General features: G+C 36.8%; 1 pseudogene; it reads right to left on the bottom strand.

Annotated features, from left to right (window-relative positions):
• Positions 1 to 13,852: 13,852 nt before the first annotated feature.
• LOC112425583 (U1 spliceosomal RNA) lies at positions 13,853 to 14,006 on the bottom strand (annotated as a pseudogene).
• Positions 14,007 to 21,462: the final 7,456 nt, after the last annotated feature.

Raw genomic sequence — 21,462 nt, 5'->3', positions numbered from 1 at the left:
AGGATGGTCTCCAACTCCTGGCCTCAAGTGATCCTTCACCTCAGCCTCCCAAAGTACTGGGATAACAGGGACAAGCCCGTGCCCAGCAACAAATAATATATTTAAATCAATATTTTAAATAATGGGAAACAATTCATTATATGAACTGCTACCAGAGGGCTTATCACAAATGCATTCATTCCCTAAACTGGATTTTGTAGTATTTTACAAATATAATATTGATGGTATTTAATTATTTTAAGTAGCCTTGCAAAATATTTTAGAACTTAATATTATTTGCTGTTTTATCATATGGTCACTTCCTACATGATTTCTTGTTCTATTTACTAAGATTGGGCTGCTAACTATAATTTTGGCCTCATAATTTTTTTCATTAATTTTTTATTTATATTAGACATAATAATTATATATATGTATAAGGTACAACATGACATTGCAATGCATGTATACATTGTATAATTATTACAATTATTTTAAATCCATAATATGTGTCCAGGTGGCTATTGTTTTCTTAAAAACAGCTGTGATTTTCCCATGTGTCCTATTTCGAATACCTAAGGTTTTGGTCACAAAGCAGGAATAATTAGTACGATTATCAATGAGAAGCGGAAAACGTAACAATTTTAACAATTTAAATTTCTGGCCGTCTAATAAATACACTGCTAATTTGGTATTCTAAACATTATATCTAACTGTCAATAATACCATCATCTAACCTATTTCTTTTTGTTTCAGGTTGATGATTTGTTTAATTCAACTGAATTTTCCAAACTAGTTATATTTGCTTAGTGGGTGAGTTAAAGGTCAAAGGAACCAAGCAATAAAACCCTAAAATCATTAAGATAAGTAAAGTAGGTCTAATGCACGTAACAACTTGGGTGGCCAAGGAATACTGCTGTGCTAGGAAACCTCATCTAAGAGAAAGTAAACTGAGTGCTAAGCTTCACTCTGAACTTCGAGGACACAGACGATAAAATGGAATTGTGATATGTTACAGACCATACCTGTGAATCAAAATGAACACACTTTTCCTTACCATATACTTTAAGAGGTATATATCCTCTAGAGATCTTTGTTGGTATAATGAAATGCATTCAAAATAATTTTAAAGGTGGGGGAGGGGGTAATTTGTGTTTTAGTTCTATGAAAGGAGAGTATAATATGTTAGCTCATAGTCTGTGAAGTCATTTCTATGAGGGAACTGGAGGGTTATCCCGGTTTATAGGTTACTGATGAATTAATTTGATAAAGGCAGAAAGCTCAGAGGATCTAGGGCACTGGTCTTCAAACATTTTTGTTTCTATACATCCTAAAATAATTTTTAAAAATTCCCCCTTAAATGTTTTAAAATTCATATCTAAAAAATTTCACAAGAAGTTAAAAAAGCTAAAAATGATGTAATTTTTAACATTTTAACTATGGTATTTTTAAATGGAAACTTTTATAGTACATTTAAAAGCATAAAAGATCATTTAAATACCATATAGACTTGATAGCACCATTATCAGTCTAAAATACAAGAACAACATTTAGTAGTCAGGAATTTTACATTGTTCCTTATTATCTTTGAATGTAGATTTTCATTCTGCTTCTACTATAGAATTGTCTTTGGAGAGGAGTTATTATTGGCATTCTATTGCTCAAAACAATCTAATTGTATACATTTATAGAAATTATGTTAAGTATAATTGGTTAGTATTGCTGTTTCTTTCCATTCAGATTTCTGCTCTTCATATTTCCCTTTGGATGAGATAGTGTGGAAGTGGCTATGGGGATCTTTTAGGGAATCAGATAAAAGGAAGTTGAGATGGGAACATGTTTAGTGTGTATTTTATGGGTTACGTATACATGAGGTTGACATTCACTTCCATCTGTAGTTAGGTAGCAGCTATTAGAGAAGGAGTAAAACCTATACTATTTTGTCAACTCACTTGGAGTCTTCACACATAGGTTCAGGGCTAGAGATTGAACGATGATATGCATGCAGAGACTTGCACCACAAGCATATAGGTGGTGGAGAAGAAACAAAGCTGAAATTAATGGAGACAGAAGCTAGTCTGTGAAAAACTGTCAGCAAAAGACTTGGTTTCCATAAACACCTGGTCAAAATAGAAGTTATCACTTATTAGGAATGTACTTGGTAATGCAACATGTGCAATTACAAATGTACCATACAGTTTCTTCCTTTTTGTTAGAAATCACAGAAAATAAGTCCATGTGCTGTGGCTTACACCTGTAATTCCAGCACTTTGGGAGGCTGAGGCGGGCAGATCACGAGGTCAGGAGATCAAGACCATCCTGGTTAACATGGTGAAACCTTGTCTCTACTAAAAATACAAAAATTAGCTGGGCGTGGTGGCAGGCGCCTGTAGTCCTAGCTACTCAGGAGGATGAGGCAGGAGAATGGCGTGAACCTGGGAGGCAGAGCTTGCAGTGCAGTGAGCTGAGATCGCGTCACTGCACTCTAGCCTGGGTGACAGAGCGAGACTCCGTCTCAAAAAACAAGCAAACAAACAAAAAAATCATTACAGAAAATAGAATTTCTTTGCCAGTCACAACTCTGTAGCAATACTAAAAACAGCATTTATGTCTGTAAGTAAAGTCACATGTTTTTGCATCCGATCAATAATTTTTAAAAATTGTTGAAGCCTATTGTTAAAGAGAATACTGAATCACATTCCTATTCTTTCTATAAAAATAAAATATTAAAATAATTATTATAGGAAGAGGCTATGGACATATGGACATCGGCAAAGTAATGTAAAAAATAAGAGATGTATTGAGTACTTACCAAAAATGTTGTAATATTTCTAGATTTAGAAATATTTGTGTTATCTCTTAGCATCACAAAATTTATAGTGTTTTATTTCTCTTTTCATTCTAAATGTTAACATTTATACCTAAAGTTATGTACTTTTTCTTAAAAAGCCCTCCTCTCACCCCAAATAATAAAAGCCTCAAGCCCCATTAAACTTGCTTACACTTTCTTTGCTTTGATTTTGTTGCCTCTGCCTCAGTGGTGATCTACAGTTATATAGCACACGGACTACAGTACAAGAGGCTCCTACCCCGTCCTATAGCACATCTCAATCCAGAACATCTCAAAGTTCCCCCAAACAGCCTGTTCTGCTGTGTGTTTTGTTGCTGCTGTTGTTTTTTGAGATGGAGTCTCTCTCTTGTCACCGAGGCTGTAATGCAATGGTGCAATCTGGGTTCACTGCAACCTCTGCCTCCCGGGTTCAGGCGATTCTCCTGCCTCAGCCTCCTGAGTTGCTGGGATTACAGGCGTGCACCACCATGCCTGGCTAACTTTTTGTATTTTTGGTAGAGGCGGGGTTTCACCATGTTGGCCAGGCTGGTCTCGAACTCCTGACCTCAGGTGATCCACCCACCTTGGCCTCCTAAAGTGCTGGGATTACAAGCCTGAGCCACCATGTCCAGCTCCTCTGGTGTTATAATTTGCTCTTAATGGAAATATGATTAAATCAAGGAATAAAGCGTCATAGATATTTTACTGGGGATGTTTCACAGATACCAATTGTTTGGGGCTCCTAAATTTTTTTCTTCCCAACTTTTACTTTTGGAAAATGTCAAATGTATGGGAAAGTTGCAAGTGTAATATGATGAATGCCCATTTCTCTTTCACTTAGACTTAGCAATTGTTAATGTCTTATGTTTGCTTTCTCTTTCTAAATAAAATAATAATACTGGTAATAATAGCAAGTACATATTATTATTGTTGTTGAACCATTTGAGAGTAAGTTGCAGACATCCTGATCCTTTATCCATCCCTAAATCAGTAACTACTCTCTAAGAGCAAAGTTATTCTCTCAGGTAAACAGATCCCTCTTCAAGGAAAAGTCTGCTGCCCAGATGCAGTAAGTACCAAGCTCCTTTAGGTCAACCCACCTCAGCTGCAAGGAACTGCCTCTTCAGTATAATGTCACCCTCTTCCCAAAGCAGCTTTCATCATGTAACTAAAGCAGGTGATAGCAAAAATAAACAGTTATTTCAACGGACTTGTGATGACTCAGATAGGCAACAGTCACTCCAGAGCTCCCCTGACCTACTCCTTAAATGCTGGTGTTTTTCCAGGATCTCTGCCTCAGTTTTCTTCTTTTCTGACAGATTAGTGTTTTCCTAAAATTTTTTGTGCTAATGACTACGTTGTTCAGGAGAGGAAGCCCAATTCAAGATACTTTAAAAAAATTAATCAAAGATATCCACATACAAAAAAATTAATCTAGACACAGACCTTTCACAAAAATTAACTCAAAATGAATCATATACCTAAATGTAAAATACAAAACTATAACTAAAAGATAACATACAAGAAAACCTAGATATCCTTGGGTATGGTGATGACATTTTAGATACGACACAAAGGAATGATCCATGAAAGAAATAATTGATAAGCTGGACTTTGTGGAAATTAAACACTTAGGGTGGGTGCAGGGGCTCATATCTGTAATCACAGCACTTTGGGAGGCTGAAGGGGGTGAATTGCTTGAACTCAGGGGTTCAAGACCAGTGTGGGCAACATGGTAAAACCACATCTCCACAAAAAATACAAAAATGAGCTGGGTGTGGCGGCATGCTTTTGTAGTCCCAGCTACTCAGGAGGCTGAGGTGGGAGAATCATCAGAGCCCAGGAGGTCGAGGCTAGGGTGAGCCATGATCTGCCCACTGCATTCCAGTCTAGGCAACAGAATGAGACCTTGTCTAAAAAAAAAAAAAAAAAAAGTAGCGGGGCACGGTGACTTACGCCTGTAATCCCAGCACTTTGGGAGGCCGAGGCGGGTGGATCACCTGAGGTCGGGAGTTCAAGACCAGCCTGACCAACATGGAGAAACCCCGTCTCTACTAAAAACACAAAAAATTAGCCAGGCATGGTGGCGCATGCCTGTAATCCCAGCTACTCGGGAGGCTGAGGCAGGAGAATCGCTTGAACCCAGGAGGCGGAGGTTGCAGTGAGCCGAGATCGCGCCATTGCACTCCAGCCTGGGCAACAAGAGTGAAACTCTGTCTCAAAAAAAAAAAAAAAAAAAAAAAAAAAAAAAAAGAGAGAGAGAGAGAGAGAGAGAAATTAAATACTGCTCTGACATACGCTGTCAAGAGAGTGAGAAGACAAGTCACTGATTGAAGAAAGTATTTGTAAAAGACGACATATCCATTACACTGTTACCAGTAGTGAATCCACACAGGTCTGCAGCAACCTCCATTTTTGCCTCCTCAGAAGACAGAATTTGACTGAGGAACATAAGGCAGAAGAAGAGACAGAGGCAAGTTTTAGAGCAGGAGTGAAAATTTATGAAAAAGCTTTAGAGCAGGAACAAAAAGAAAGTAAAGTAGACTTGGAAGAGAACCAAGCAGGCGTCTTGGAGGACAAATGCGCCGTTTGACCTTGTGCTTAGCGTTTTCTATGCTGGCATACATCTAGTATTTTGTGTCTCTTTTCCCTTGATTCTTCCCTTGGGGTGAGCTGCTGGCATGCGCGGTGGCCAGCTAGCACTTGGAAGTTGAGCTTGCACAGCGTGTTTACCGCAGTTGTATGCGTGCTCACCTGAGCTGTGTGGAATGCCCCCGTAGGTCACATACCAATTAAACTCTGCCATTTTGCCTCTTAACGCACATGCTTGAGCCCACTTGCTCGACTCCTGAGATTTTATTGGAAAGCTGATGACCAGCAGTTTCCGGGGTTTTTTTTGTTTTGTTTTTTGTTTATTTGTTTTTGAGATGGAGTCTCGCTCTGTCGCCCAGGCTGGAGTGCAGTGGTGCGATCTCGGCTCACTGCAGGCTCCGCCTCTCGGGTTCAAGCAATTCTGTGCCTCCGCCTCCGTAGTAGCTGGGATTATATGCGCCCGCCACCCCGCCGGGCCAATTTTTGTATTTTTAGTAGAGACGGGATTTCACCATCTCGGCCAGCCTGGTCTTGAATTCCTGACCTTGTGATCAACCCGCCTCGACCTCCCAAAGTGCTGGGATTACAGGCATGAGCCACCATGCCTGGCCTCAGGTGTTTTATATCTGTTGGAAGACTGCCTTTCCTGGTGCCGGCTGTGACCAATTATTATTTTAGAGTAGCAGTGTGACAACTCCCTGACTATCACCTGATGATCTCCTGACATTCCTGATGGGGGTGGAGACCCTCTCCTGCTCTGTTTATGTCTGACTAGCTACCTATTCTAGCAAAACAACTGCTAATCTAAAATATTCAAAGAACTCTTAAAACACAGCAGTAAGAAAATAAACAACCTAGTTAAAAAATGGGCCAAAGACTGAACAGACTTGTCACTGAAGAAGATATACAGATAACAAATAAGCATATGAAAAGACGTTAAGCATCACATATCATTAAGGAATTGCAAATTAAAACAACAAAGAGTTGCTGTTACACATCTAGTGGAATGGCCACAATCCAAAACACTGACAAGCCCAAATGCTGAAGAGGATGTGGAGTAATACAAATTCTCATTCGTTGCTGGTGGAAATGCAAAATGGTTACAGCCGCTTTGGAAGACAGTTTGGCAGTTTCTTACACAATTAAACCTACCCTTATCATATGCTCCAGCAATCGTGCTCCTTGGCATTTACCTAAATGAATTGAAATGTGTCTGCACAAAAGCCTGCACATTAATAGTTACAGCAGTGTTATTCATAATGCTTTAAACTTGGAAGAAACCAAGATATTCTATGGTAAGTGAATGGATAAACTGTGGTATATTTAGACAATGGAATATTATTCAGCACTAAAAAGAAACAAGCTATCAAGCCATGAGTAGACGTGGAGGAATCTGAAATGCACATTACTGTGCGAAATAAGCCAGTCTGAAAAGGCTACCTAAAGTATGATTCCAACCACATCACGTTCCAGAAAGAGCAAAACCATGGAAACAATAAAAAGATCACTGGTTGCCAGAGATTGTGGGGAGGAAGGAATGAATAGGTGGAGCATGGAAGATTTTGAAAGCGATGAAGAAACTGTTCTGTTTGACATACTTCGATCTGTATAACACTGTAATGGTGAATATCTGTCATTACACATTTATCACTAATTCCCTTAGTGATAAATGAACCCTAATGTAAACTATGAACTTTGAGTGATAATGATGTGTGAACTTAGGCCTATCAGTTGTAACAAATGTACTAATACCACTCTGGTGGGATAATGACAGTGGGGAAAGCTGTGCATGTTTTGAGGGGCAGGAGGTATATGAGAACTCTCTATACTATCTGCTCAATTTTGTTGTCAATTTGAAAGCACCCTAAAAAAATTATCATTATTAAAAAGGTAATCATAGTTTTAAATACAAGGTAATCATGGTTTTCCTTAAGCATAGCTTTTAAAATTAATCATAGTTTTGAATTAGTAAAAATAAAACTATAAACTTTTGTGACTATTAATATTTTTATTATTTATTAAGGTTGTTTCATATTTATGAGAAGAATAGTATGGTTTCCATTCTTCCATCAAGGTATCTCTACTCGAGTTTAAAATCAGACACCACATCCAGGCAGTTTCTTTTTTTTAATTTAAGTTTTTAATTTTTAATTATTGTGGATAGATAATTTATTATCTATACAATATTTCTTGGGTATATGTGATATTTTGATACAAGCATACGATGTGCAATGATCAAATCAGGGTGATTGTGGTATCCATCACCTTAAGTATTTATCATTTCTTTGTGTTAGCAACATTCCAATTCCACTCTTTTAGTAATTTTGAAATGCAGAGTAAATTATTGTCAATTATACTCACCCTATTGTGCTACCAAACGCTACATCTTACTCTTTCTAACTATTTTTGTACCCATTAACCTGCCCCTCTTTATCTCCCCACTCCAGGCAGTTTCTTTCATTACTTTTAATTTCTATTTTATAAAAACTTATAAGTATAGGTTGTTGAGAATGGCATTAAGAATTATTAATTCTCTCAGGTAGTTCTGGATATTTGAATCAAACGTGGATTCAGAAATTATGCAACTTTTCTCATTGTAATTACTTTCCACATTTTTCAGTTACTCAAAAGTAAAATATTATAATTTGGGAGATAATTGCAAAATAATTCTTAATGTACCTCTTAGGGATGTTTTTGGCGCTGAAACATATCTTCTTTATGTTTTAGTTGTAGGATGTGAACATGGTTTTAAAATATATGCCTAAATATGTTGTCTATCCCCTCTTTTTATTTTTTTGAGACAGAGTCTCGCTCTGTCACCCAGGCTGGAGTGCAGTGGTATGATCTCAGCTCACTGAAGTCTCAGCTGACTGCCCAGGCTCAGGTGATCTTCCTGCCTCAGCCTCTGAAGTAGCTGGGACTGCAGGTGTGTGCCAATGCCTGGCTAATTTTTGTATTATTTGTAGAGATGAGGTTTCACTATGTTGCCCAGTCTGTTCTTGAACTCCTGGACTCAAGCAATCCTCTTGCCTTGGCCTCCCAAAGTACTGGAATTACAGACGTGAGCCACCACGCCTGGCCCTGTTTATCCCTTTTACATGGGGAAAAAAATCCCCAAGTGTTAGAAAAGAATAAACTCTTGCTGAAACCACAGAACTGTAGTTTGGTTTTCCCTGAGAAACTGAAATCTTAAATATTAAAACTAAGGTGTTTCAGGCCTAAAGTTAAAATATTGAATGCATTTCAAAGATTTACCACTTCAACAAGATTTTACAATCACACAAATGTGCTTTATTGGCTATCCATGTCATAAAGAGATGTTATTATCTTATCTCTCATTTCCTTTCTAGAGGTATTGTTTTTAAATGTAAAAAGCATGACCTGGAACCTACTGCCCATTTCTTTGCACAGCACACTGAGAAGATGCTAAACTTTGACCTCATTCACAATTTTTCATAATCTACTTCTTAAGTTCTGAATTAAGATCTGGAGACATATTTTTACCTTCCTGCTATTCATTATGGAGAAAGCATCCTAGGAATGGGCACTTGGACAAAACTCCTATCTATTTGTCTGTCTATCTATCTATCTATCTACCTATCTATCTATCTATCTATCTTTCTATCTATCTATATATTTATTTTTGAGACAGAGTCTCGCTCTGTTGCCAGGCTGGAGTGTAGTGGCGCAATCTTGGCTCACTGCAACCTCTGTCTCCTGGGTTCAAGTGATTCTCCTGCCTCAGCCTCTGAAGTAGCTGAGACTACAGGCGTGCACCAACATGCCCAGTTAATTTGTGTATTTTGGTAGAGATGGGGTTTCACCATGTTGGCCAGGATGGTCTCGATCTCTTGACCCCATAATCTGCCCACCTCAGCCTCCCAAAGTACTAGGATTATAGGCGTGAGCCACTGTGCCTGGCCTCCCATTTATTAATGTATTAATAACAACATCTTTTCTTGCTGCACATGTTGCAGGTACCCCATCAATACTGATCCCATCAACGCTTTCCAGCCCAGAAAGAAATTAACTAAACAACAAAAACTCTTCTCCAATAGCGTGGTGAGTCTGGAGATCTTTAGACAATTCTACTTTGCAATGACCACTTGCTTTCCTTTATTGCAAAAAGATGAACTTGACAAACACACCAGGAGATGGTAGAACCATAAGACTTGAGTCATTTCCGTACTAAGATAGAATTTATGTACATTAAAATAAGAAGATGGAACAAATGTATGTGTTACTCAGGCTTTATATCTTTTTCTATATCACAAGAAATTTTGCATATTAACTGTTTTGTAATATTTCTATTCAATAACTTAGGGAGGCTGGGTGCTGTGGCATGCACCTGTAGTCCCAGGTACTCAGGAGGCTGAGGAGGGAGGATCACTTGAGCTCAGGAGATTGAAGCTGCAGTGTGCTATAATCACACCTGTGAATAGCCATTGCACGCCAGCCTAGGGAACATAGTGAGACTGTGTCTCTTCAAACAAACAGACAGATAGAACAGAAAAAAGAACTTAGGAATCCTGTTTCTCAGTGCCCCAAATGAGAAAGAAAACATTGTGATTGGTTGTCATCTCTGTCAAGCATTACAGGTATAGTAGAGGGAGGCAAGTGACCAAACCCACGGGAAAATACCTAACTGAGACCATGAGGCTTGGCTTAGACAGTGATTTTTTCCGCTTTCTCCTCTCAAGACAGGACAACTCTTCTGGTGGGAACACTAGCAATTCAAACAAAGAGCAATGATAAGAAATATATTTGGTTTTTGTCCCTGGATCCAGGCACTAAAACCCTTGGAATTTCCTTTGTGGTAGGAGTCTTTTGTTATTCATAATAAACCCCTTTTGATCTCACCTGAGTTCGTGCTAATGAGGTGACTTAGGATAAAGACCCTCAGCAGTCTCAAGATAGGTCTAGTCACCAGAAACCAAGTGATTAGAGACTTGGAACTTTCAGGTTCCACCCTCCCCCAACTCTGTGAAGTTGGGGATGGGGACTAGAGATTAAGCCCCATAAAAACTCCTGAACAATGAGATTTGATGAACTTCTGGATTGGTGAATGCATCCACCTGCTGGAAGTTGGCACACCCTAACTCCACAGGAACAGAAGCTTCTGCATAGCGACCCTTCCTGACATGGCCTTGTGTACCTCTTCATCTGGCTGTTCATTTGTATCCTTTATAATAAACCAGTAAATAGAAATAAATAACATGGCTTCTTGAGTTCTGTGTGTGTGAGCCATTCTAACAAATTATTGAACCTGAGGAGGGGGTCCTGGGAGCCTCAATTTATACATTGTATCAGTCAGAAGTATGCTATGAGAAACCTCATACTCGGAACTGGCCTCTGAAGTGAGGGCACTCTTGTGGGTCTGGGCCCTAAAACCTAAGGAGTCTCACACCCTGAGTTAGTTTCAGAATTGAACTGGATTGTTGGACACCTAGTTGGTATCTGAACAGAATCAGATAGTTTCTTGGTGTGCAAAATGCCCACACATTTGGTGTTAGAAGGGTTGTGTGGGTATAGAAACAGAGTTTTCTACTGGGGACACCCAGCAGAAACTAGGCAGGCAGCTGAGAAACTAGGGTGGATAATAGCTGATGAATAACTTAAAATTGGTCAGCATGGTGGCTCGCATCTGTAATCCCAGCACTTTGGGAGGCCGAGGCAGGAGGGCAGGAGGATCACTTGAGCTCAAGAGTTTGAGAACAGCCTGAGCAACATAGTGAGACTAGTGAGACCGTCTCTGTACTGAAAAAAAATTAGCCAGTCCTGGTGGTGCGCACTTGGAGTTACAGCTACTTGAGAGGCTGAGGTGGAAGGACAGCCTAAGTACAGGAGTTTAAGGCTGCAGTAAGCTGTGATGATGCCATTGCACCCCAGTCTGGGCGAGAGTGAGATCCTGTCTCCAAAACAAAACAAAAACAAGCAAAAGCAAAAATAAAGAAACCTTACAATTATTGAAATAGAAACTAAAGAGTACTTTGAAAAACCCTTTGGCCAATGTCTGTCTCTTAAAGTTCTGAACCTTTCACTTAGCTATTGATTAATTAGAGCTGTCAAGGAGAAGAGCATCTGGACTAACTTTCGGTCAAAAATTCCCCTAAATCGAACACTAAGACTTTTAATGATAAACAAAAAACATTGTCAAGCCCTTCATATATGTATTAGACAATTGCCAAGAAATTATTAATACTCTACACAGTTGTGAAGCAAAATATCTGCTGATACGCAAGCTAACACATATCAGTAGTCCTATACCATTTGCTTGCAGTTGGCATCTGTTATGACTGGTTGCTCTCTATGCCTTATCAGTTGTTAAATATTTTGAATATCCCACCTGGTCATTTCCCCAAAGACAGTGATTCCTCTTTAACATCGTAGGCTATTTATATTGGGCAACATTCACTAGAGTCATTTGCTAAAAGATTTTTGCCAAAACTTAATCTGTTTTGTTGCTGAGCAAAATAAATAGTATTCACTTTTGTGGCTGGTTTTATCAGCTGAGCAAAATTCATAGTATTCACTTTTGTGGCTGATTTTATTGGCTTGTTAGCAACAGTGTGACTTTTGCCTGTTTTGGCTGTGAAATGTACAATGTTGAAGGATGCCTCTATAGTTTTGATTTAAGTGATGCAATTAATCAGCTTCATACTAGAAAATAGTATATTTGCTTGTTCTAGAAAAATTAAATTGGTTTACTTGACTGAAACTGGGCTTTCTTTGAAAATGGAACAAAGGCATATATACTTCATACTATCATTTGACAAAACTTCACTATTTTACAAGGAGGGTGTAAATGGACCCCACCATATAATGCAATATTCAGATATTCATAATGGCAGTTCCCATTTGCATTTTTCTTTCTCAGGTCCTTGTGTAAAACCACCCCACTCTACATTTCGCTGGAGGGCTATACTATTTATCTTTTAAAAATTATTTGGTATTGTAGTGTTTGTTGCCATCTTTTATGCTTCAGTGGGTCACTGTTGGTCCATTTTTGTGACTTGGGGATAAAGTACAATAGTATTAATTAAAATGCAAAATCATAGAAGTAAAAAATAACATAAAAATATTTTCCAAGATAAACTTACCAATGCAGTTTTTACAGAACATACAAACCAACACTCTTTAAACACGTAATTGGATTTCTGTGAGAATAATGATGAGCTTTTTAAAAAAGTTTTTAATGAGTAATCTTATACTTCACTTTTGTGAGATGTGTGTGAATAGAGTTTTCTTCTATTTTTTTCCTTTCATACAGACACTCTCTGCAAACCATTGTGGGTCAACTGGAGATCTCAGGATCACGTTTAAAGATGCACTGTTTGGTGGGGCGCAGTGGCTCATGTCTGTAATCCCAGCAGTTTGGGAGGCTGAGGTGGGTGGATCACTTGAGTCCAGAAGACTAGCCTGGCTAACACAGTGAAACCCTGTCTCTACTAAAAATACAAAACAACAACAACAAAATTTTCTGGGCTTGGTGGCACGCGCTACTCCCAGCTACTCGGGAGACTGAGGCATGAAAATCGCTTGAACCCAGGAGACAGAGGTTGCAGTGAGCCGAGATCCCATCACTGCACTCCAGCCTGGGCAACAGAGTGAGACTGTCTCAAAAAAATAATAAAAAAATAAAAAATAAAAACTCATTCTTCTAGAGAAAATCTCATCCATAATTTTCAATTCTACCCGTGAGCCACAATTCCCAAATATCTATCTCAATCTTGCCTTTGATGACAGACAATGTATCTTTTTGTATGTCTCCTTTTGAACATTGATATGTCCATTAATCTCAATATGTCAAAGATCTGAATATGTCCTAAAGATGCTCACCCAGTTTATTTTTGGCAACTATTTAGAAAATTTTGAATAATTAGAAATTATTCAATTTACTTCATGCCTCACTTACAATGAGCCACCAAACCTATTCAATTGTATCTTCTAAATGTATTGAACCTTACCTTTTATTTCAATTCTGCTAATACTGCTTTTCTTCAGAATTGTGTAATTTCCTTCCTGTTTTGCAGCCATTTCTTCCATATTGGTCAAGCTCTCCTGTTCTTCTCTAATTTATATTCCATGATTCCAAGGTGATCCTTAAAAAAAAATACAAATTTTAAGTATTAGCCCAAAAGTTATCCATACTTTTTTCAGGATAAAAATGGAAACCTTTAGTATCACAAGTAAGTTTCTTCATAATCTGATCTTGGCTCACTTATCTGTCACTTCCTCAATAGTACCATACATAACTTTTTACATGTATGTAAATTTATCTTCGTATTCATTGCTGTGTTTTGCACATAGTATTCCTGACAGCACCTTCCTGTGTTCCTCCCAAGCCAGCTTTGCCTTGGTTAATCACATTCTACAAGATATAGTTCAAAACTAATGCAACATCTGAATAGCCTTCCCTTATGAGCTTACTATTTTTCTTTTTAACCAGGGAAGAACACAAATACAATGTAGTCACAAATTATGTAGCCAAGTTTCCCACTTTTGGGGAAATTGCAGGGATCTGCACACCCAGAGGGCAACAAATAAACCTCACCCTGGGAAAGCTACCTTCATGATCACGTTACCTTCCTTGCTGGACAAGTATGCTCCAACATTTTTGAAGTAAATGCTCTCCTCTACACTCAATAATTCTCTTCATAACTCTTTTATAACACTTGAAGTGGTTGTTTTAGTATCTAAACATTTCTCAATCTTATCTTTTTGCACTTCTTGATTTTGTTACTCTAGTTATGTTTTAAGATCATGGAAAGATAAATCAATTGGTTTATATTTATATTTTTCACTAACATATTTTAGCACGTAATCTTTTTTTTTTAAAGTAATGAAATAAGAGAACTAAATAAACTTGTAATGTTTTTCCCTAAACCTAAGACTCTCACACCGGGGCCTTTGTTAAAATATTTATAAGAATTTTATGTCCTATAATGTAAAGTTTTTAAATTTTTTTTTAGGAAAAGGTTTTGCTCTGCTGTCCAGGCTGGAGTACAGTGACAAGGTCATGGCTCACTGCAGCCTTGACCTCCTGGGTTCAAGTGATCCTTCCACCTCAGCCTCCCAAGGAGCTGGGACTACAGGTGTGCGTCACCTAGCCCAGCTCAAGTGATCTGTCCACTTGGCCTCCCAAAGTGTTGGGATTACAGGTGTGAGCCACCTTACCTGATATAAATTTGTTAAACAGAAATTGTACATGCCAAATTATTCTTTGTTATATTAAATTACTTATCCTAAAATGTAACCAGGTTTCGAATCTAAATTTTAAACATGTTGATATATAGTTTTAGGGCAGAAGATAATTGAAAAATAAATTGCTGTTTATTGTGGGTTGAGATTTCCCAAGAAGAGAGGTGGCTTAGTTTTTATATGTTAGAAAGGATTATCATACAAACCTATATTATATGCACTACCTTGATATTAGAGAATCAAAGTATTTTGAAAATTATTTTTATGGCCAGGCATGGTGGCTCATGCCTGTAATCCCAGCACTTTGGGAGGCCGAGGCAGGTGGATCACCTGTGGGCAGGAGTTCGAGACCAGTCTGATCAACATGGCGAAACCCCATCTCTACTAAAAATACAAAAAAAATAGGGTCATAGTGGTACCTGCCTGTCATCCTAGCTACTTGGGAAGCTGAGGCAGGAGAATCGCTTGAACCTGGGAAGTGGAGGTTGTGGTGAGCCGAGATCACACCATTGCACTCCAGCCTGGGCAACAAGAGCAAAACTCCATCTCAAAAAAAAAAAAAAAAATATGTTATTGATTACCGAATCAGTAGAATGTAATTTATAGCTATATAAACAGAAGAAAGCTGTGGACTGACAAGTCGACCATTCATTAGGAAGTTTCTATTCCACAAGAAGGATTAACAGAGGGAAAGATTTAAGAACTTAACACCAGTATAATCTGGAAGCAATAAAATTGCACAAGTAGAAAGAAGAACATAGAAATTTAACAATAAATAGTGAACACACTGTTTTGTGGAGTCTTGTTTAATAAATAAATGCATACATTTACATTATATTTACATTAGTACAGGAAAGTCACAAAGTCATTTATTTCTGTTTTGATGAAAGTACTTATGACACCTCAAACAATCCAGTCCAGAGATAAATGTGGATCCAATTGTTACTAGAAGACTGCTGAGGTATTAGCCTTGATTCTCTTTTGAAGTTCTAGCTGTGTCATGAACACAAAGGTTAAGAGAATGCTTTGGCAATAACTTTGGAAAAAAGCCACAGGTTTAGGGAGAATGTTTATTTCTTGATTTAAATATAGATAAATAACATTTCATCGTTACATGCAATATCAAATACTGTTTACAACTAGGGTGTCAGCATTTAAATACGCACAATATTTTGATTAGTATTTGCATGTTATATTTTTAAACTAGAAGTCTTTACGTTTAAAATTAGTTTCTTATAGACAGTTAATACCTGAGTCTTGCTTTTTTATCCAGTATGACAATCAGTACTTTACTTAGAGTATTTAGACCCTTTACATTAAAATAATTTTGATGTGATTAAATTAAAACCTACCACCTTGGTAATTGCTTTTTATTTGGCCCACCCACTCTTGGATTTTTTTTTTTCTTCTTTTTTCTTGTTTATATTTAGATTAATATAATACATTTTATGATTCCATTTTATCTCCACTATTGGCTTTTTATTTTTTTATTTTTTATTTTTTTTTAGAGACAAAGTCACACTCTGTCACTCAGACTGGAGTGTAATGGCATGATCATAGCTCATTGTAGCCTGGGTCAACTGGACTCAAGCAGTCCTCCTGCTTCAGCTCCTGAGTAGCTAGGACTACAGGTGCATGTCACTATGTCTGGCTAATTTTATTTTATTTTCGATTTTTTTTGTAGTGACCAGATCTCACTATGTTGCCCAGACTGGTCTCAAACTACTGGCCTCAAGTAATCCTCCTCCCTTGGCATCCCAGAGTGCTGGGATTATAGATGTGAGTAATTGCACCTGGCCTGGCTTATTATTTATACCTCTTTAATATGTGTTTTAATGTTTGCCCTAGAGTTTATAATGCACATCTTTAATTAAGTATAGTCTACCTTCAAATATTAATAATATAACATTGCCTCATGTGTAGTATACAAACTTTGTGACAGTAAGCTCCAAATTTCTCCATCATCTGTGATACTGTCAGACATTTTACTTTTATGTAATCTATAAAATCCCAATACATTGATGCTACTATTTTTGCTTTAGGCAATTACCTTTTAGATTGATTAAAAATAAGCAAAATACGACTTTTATGTTTAGTTTCATTTAAAGTGTTTCAGGAGGTCTTTATTTCTTTATGTAGATACAAGTTTCTGTCTGGTGTCATATTTTTTCTGCCTTAAGTACTTTTTAAAAATGTTCATGGCAGTGTATGTCTGTGGGTAATGAATACTCCAAAAATATATCTATATTCTTCTGTGGTAGAATAAGAAATGTATTTGGTCTTTATCCCTAGTTTCTGTCACAGAGCACCTAAAAAGCTTAGCATTTCCTGAGATAGTGGTATCTTTTGTTATTCATAATGAGCTCCTTTCTATACACCTGAGTTTATGCTAATAAACTTAGGGGGGATGTCAGGGGATGGCTGAAAGGGGTTGGAGGTAAGCTCTGTGGAAACTCTTGAACTAGGAGATGTGATGAGCTTCTGGGTTGCTGAGCTTGTGGAGTGTTGGGAGAAAGGCTCACCCAGAGAGGGCATGGAAGATGTGTACAATCCCTTCTCCCATACCTTGCCCTATGTGTCTCTTCCACATGGCTGTTCCTTAGTTATATCCTTTATAATAAACTGATACACATAAATAAAGTATAATCCTGAGTTTTGTGAACCATTCTAGCAAATTATCAGACTCCAGGAGGGGCTTGAGGAAACCCTGGTTTTTAGTGTCAGAATGGAATTGAATTATAAGATACTCAGCTGGTGTTTGCTGCAGAATTGCTTGGTGTGTGGGGAGAAACCACATACATTTGGTGTCAGAAGTATGTTGTGAGAAAATAGTGCAGAGAAATAGTGTTGTGTTTTCCTGCCTTCATTTTTGAAAGATTTTCTGAGTATAGCATATAGGTACAAATTTTTTTTTTCCTTTCAGTGCCTTAAAGATGTCATTCCACTGTCCTTTAGCTTGCATAATTTTGATGAGAAGTCTGTTGTAGTTCTTATCTTTTTTTCCCTCTGTAATGTGTCTTTTTCCTTAGGCTGCTTGTAAGATACAGATGGTCACCAACTTACGATGTTCAACTTACAATTCTTTCTTTCTCTTTCTTTCTTTCTTTCTTTCTTTCTTTCTTTCTTTCTTTCTTTCTTTCTTTCTTTCTTTCTTTCTTTCTTTCTTTTTCTTTTCTTTTTCTTTCTCTTTCTTCTTTCTTTCTCTTTTTCTTTCTTTCTTTCTTTTTCTTTCTTTCTTTTTCTTTCTTTCTCTTTCTCTCTTTCCTTTCCCTCCCTTCCTCCCTCCCTTCCTTCCTTCCTTCCTTCCTTCCTTCCTTCCTTCCTTCCTTCCTTCCTTCCTTCCTTCCTTCCTTCTTTCCTTCTTTCCTTCCTTCCTCTTTCTTTTCTTTTCTCGTTTCTGACAGGGTCTCACTCTGTCCCTAGGCTGGAGTACAGTGGCATGATTACAACCTTCTGAGTAGCTGGGACCACAGGCCCATGCCAACATGCCTGACTAATTTTTGTGTTTTTTTGTAGAGATGGGGTTTTGCTACATTGCCCAGGATGGTCTTGAACTCCTGGGCTCAAGCAATCCACCCACCTCAACCTCCCAAAATGCTGAGATTACAGGTGTAAGCTACTTCCCCTGCCCCTCAACTTTAAATTTTTTTACTTTATGATGGTGTGAAAGCAACACACATTCAGTAGAAACCTTCCTTCTCTCCTGATCCTGGGTGGCTCCAGTGAGCCACAGCTCCCAATTACTCTGTATTTCTGACTGACAATATTTTCAATTTAGGATGAGTTTACTGGGATATAACCCCATTGTAAGTCAAGAGGCATCTGTACTCTCTGTAACTTTGACTTTCAGTTGTTTGAATATTTCAAGTCATGCTGTTTTATTTATTTATGTATTTTGTATTTATCTGGCATAGGGTTTTCTAACCTCTTTGGCTTTAGGCTTTTGTTGCCCAGGGGAATAAGGTCATAGTAAAGTTTCCTGTCCTTTCTACAGTGGTGACAACTCCATTACTCTACATCTGCATCATAAGCGAGGCTTTCATTGGTTTCCTACTGTGTCTGTAATCTTTCTCATGACCATAAAATGAAGGTCCATGAAGAGCCTGTGAATGGGTGTAGATACCCCTATGTCTGTTGCTATTATGGGTTTTATATGATAGTCAAGGCTCAGATTTAACAATTTGTTGCTAATAGCATATGAATTATTTCTGCTCACTTATATAGCAGCCACATATTCTTTTTGTGCTCTGCCCCAGGTGATTCAATGCTTGCATCTGGTCTCTTCTTGGAGTTTCCAGTCTTTCCTTATGATTCAGGCTAATTGGTTGCCTTGAGATCTCAGTTTACTGATGGGTTCAAGAAAAGTTATAATTTAAATTTTTTTTTCAGCTTCTATTTGATTTATGGACAAAAGCGATATTCTCTCCATTTTTCTACATTCAAAGCAGAACCCTAAAGTCCAATTAGCAAGATATTTTGGACAGAGAAATTGTGCATTTCACACAGAAAGGAATTTAATGACTTAGCTAAAATTTTATTCATTGAAGAGAACAAATAAATATGTTCTACTTTAAAAGTGTTGATTTTAGAAAATTTCTGTACATTTAATTTTAATGTATTTATTTAAAACTCTATATGCTTTTTAATTATAATTATTTTTATTTTAAGAGCTCTGCAAAAAACATTACTATTTAATAAGGTTTAACGCAAATATCCAATTTCTAATGTCCATAATTTAATAGATCTGATCACGGAATACACACACACACACACACACAACTGTGAAGTTTTTAAAGAAGTATCTGTAAATGATATACAAATAGTGTCCCTCCATATATATTATGGAGAAAATATGCTTAAAATATAACAATTCTCATACTATAGAACATTCAAACAAAACAAATAAGTACAATGTTGACACAGTTGTGATCAAACAAGCTTTTTGGAAAGCATTCAAAGCAATGCCTATCAATAGACAAACTAAGTGCATCTGCTCACTAAGTAATATTACTACTAGGAATTTTTGTAAAAAAAAATTCAACAGAACAATAAAACTATGTTTACAAACAAATACACATTCACTGTAATTTTATTTATAGTATTAAAAGTTGGAAACAATGTCAATTGTAATAGGCAATGGCAAATTCAGTACTGTTATGCTAATTTCGTGGATTGTTACTTTTATTGTGCATCTAACCTAGACAGCTTAGATTTTCTGAAAAAATAAAAATAGCTTAATTAGGTGTGCTACAGTGGGTTTACAAAGTCCTACACTTAGTAAGTGTAATACTTTATGTTTATGTGAAAAAGATTGCTATTGGATGATTAATTTGAGTGAGCTATGGCAGGCCTTGGAGGTTGATAGCCAGATGAACTAGCTGTCCTCAAACTGTGACCTATGTATAGGTGTGATAAATGAACATGAAAACAATGTTTTCCTGTGCTGGTGGAAAAGAATTTATAAACATTTTGCATATATTTGCATAATCTACATGTAATCAATTATATTGTTAATATAGAGTTGTTTCCCCTTATCCATGGGAGATATGCCCCAAGACTCCCAGTGGGTCCCTGAAACTGAGGATAATACTGAACCCTAAATATATACTGTGTTTTTTCTTATACATACATGCCTATAATGAAGTTTAATTTATAAATTAGGCACAGTAAGAGATTAACAATAACTAATAATAAAATAGAACTATTATAAGAATATACTGTAAAAAAGTTCTGCAAATGTAGTCTTATTTTTTTCTTTCTCTCTCAAAATATCTTATTGTATGTAATATTTTCAGACTGGTTGACTGAAGGAACTGTGGAAAGCAAAACCATGAATAAGGAGGGGACTGTTGTAAGGATTATCAAGTAGTGGTCAAGAAGATAGGTAACGAATAAAATATAAAAGGGTGCTATCTCTATGAAAGGGGTACATAATTCAATTAACTGTAATTGAAGGTAATTAGCTGGATTCCATGTGTCGGGTGCAGAATTCCATCTATCTAAATCAGACAATAAAAAGTTGAAAATAAAATTTGCATAAAGGTGCAATTTACCCAAGGAAATATACTGCAGGAATATATTTTAAGGACTGTAAAGCTGCATGGCAGTTAAAAGCATGCCTTTGAGTTTCCCTGTTGATATGGTAAGTGTTACCGGCTTGGAAAAGAATCACAGATCTGATCCCACATTCTAGTCCCCCAAATCAGACAGTTTACTTAGATCTGTAGCAGGATCTTGGTTTTGAATCTTTATCTGGAGATCCTGGCACTACTGGAAATAGTAATTTTCACTCTTTAGTTGGATAAATGACTTTGCAAATCCATCAAGTTGTAGAAGTAATATACAGCTAGTAACATAATATATAGGAAGTATTAATACTGTGATAGTTTATGTGATATGTATTTTAAGCCATAATGATAATTTATGTTTCTTATATGTAGCATATGAAATGTTCAATAGATTACATATTAGAGAATCTCCGATATGTTAGAGAATTTAATTGTTTTGTATTTTTAATTAGAAATGCCTGATTATACTTGTGATTTAAATTTGACATGCATTATGGAATGTAATTAATTAAGTTTAAAAACAGTGCTTGAATGCTTACTGAAGTTGTACATTCAATTTGTTTAATTTTAAAAAGCTGCTTAAGAATTTATAGACTGTTTTAGTTTGTAAGTTGGCCTTATCAGGAATGTGATGTTTGAAAAAATAAAAAATATTAAACTTATATATGTAGGTTAAAATCTCATATATTAAACTTATTAAACTATTAGTTAAAAAGTAAAGAGTAATTAAAAGCCAGTGTGCTTATTCTTAATAAAAATTATTTAATTTCAAAATCTGCTAGTAAGAGTTAT

This window comes from Macaca nemestrina, chromosome 4, assembly GCF_043159975.1.
Source record: "Macaca nemestrina isolate mMacNem1 chromosome 4, mMacNem.hap1, whole genome shotgun sequence".
Taxonomy (NCBI): domain Eukaryota; kingdom Metazoa; phylum Chordata; class Mammalia; order Primates; family Cercopithecidae; genus Macaca; species Macaca nemestrina.
The sequence above is the reverse complement of the archived record's forward strand: the minus strand, read 5'-3'. Positions and strand labels throughout refer to the sequence as shown.